General features: G+C 43.0%; 1 long non-coding RNA gene across 1 annotated transcript; it reads left to right on the forward strand.

The window, feature by feature from the left end:
* Window positions 1-86: 86 nt before the first annotated feature.
* Window positions 87-999, forward strand: LOC112494848. The gene is made up of 2 exons (XR_003060734.1): window positions 87-792; window positions 872-999. It is a non-coding gene; the product is annotated as an uncharacterized LOC112494848 (long non-coding RNA).
* Window positions 1,000-1,378: the final 379 nt, after the last annotated feature.

A 1,378-nucleotide genomic window follows, 5' to 3' on the forward strand; every position in this document is an offset into this window, starting at 1 on the left:
CCTGCAAAAAAAAAAGATGATTATATTATTTACGTCTGACACACATACGCGTATATATATTGATTAATACATACTACTCGAAAGATGTCAGTGGAGGCATCTGGAAGAGGCGCCTCATCGAAAAAATGTCTTCGCCTCCCCAGTCTTCCTCGTCGAGGAACCAGCCGTTGTAGCGATTGCTATCCTCTTCGCCACCATCTCTGCAATCGAGATGTACCCGCGGACCTGTAATAAAAGAGAAGAAAAACACCTTATAATAAACCTTTGTTAAAATTAGTGCACTAAAATAAACGTAGAACACACTACACTCACTTCGATCATGATTGGTGCTACCATTGTACAGTGTCGTAAAGTATGCTGAGTGCAACTGATGAGCTGCGCCGAGTTGGATGAATCGCTCCAGCTTACCCCCACTTGCATCTCCTAGGAACTAAGATCTAAATGCACACGGGAGTGGGGGCCCACTCGCTGGTCAGGGGTTCGTTGCACCAAGGACAATAAAAAAAAAATCTGGATGAAAGCACCCAGGTCAGCGGTACGCGTCGAGATTTATGATGAGAAATTAATTTTTCCCATACACCCAGTTACATGTTTTAAGATATGTTATAACCCCATTATTTAAAAAAAAAAGACGGTATGTATAACAGTGATAAATTTAGGCCCGCTTTTATTTTATTTATAAAAATAATATATCTGACACCCTTTACTCTTGTTTCTAGTCACCACCGTAGCATCATAGTCATCGACATCACCACCATTGGCCATAACAAACACCCATAACGGATTGGACAGGTAAGTGTGATAATTTTAAGCTACACTGGTTTTTTATCTGGTTTAAACAGCTTTATTAAACACACTGACATTTTTACAGATTATGGCGTCGAGAAGACCGGACACGCCACCCTTCGGAATCGAGGGGTCCCTACTCTATATATATTATTATTCTACTTATGTAAATACTCTACCTATGATTGAATTGAATATACACTAACCTGTGTATCCTGTTTTACAACGTGAATATTGTACTCTACCACCACCACCACCGCCGCCATAGATCTTATTATCCTGCGCATACCGGCGATCCGTCAAACGCTTCTTTCGCACAAAAGCGTCGTAGTACTCTCGGGCAATTCTATCGTTTTTCCGCAAATCACCGCTAAACACATTCTGGAAGGCATGCATCCCAAAGCCGGATGAGAGGTAGTGTAAGAACATCATGCAGAATTGGCCGCACACCGTCGACGTCTCGCTCTGAAGCTGCTGAGTATTCCATCGGAAGGCTCGACAGTTTCGTCGGAGCCTCGATACGTGGTGATGATTCAGCGGTGGTAATCCGTAGCTGTCAAAGTAGTAGCCATCTCCGTCGGTGTCCACGTAC

This window comes from Cephus cinctus, unplaced genomic scaffold (assembly GCF_000341935.2).
Source record: "Cephus cinctus unplaced genomic scaffold, Ccin1 Ccin1_scaffold0874, whole genome shotgun sequence".
Classification (NCBI taxonomy): Eukaryota; Metazoa; Arthropoda; class Insecta; order Hymenoptera; family Cephidae; genus Cephus; species Cephus cinctus.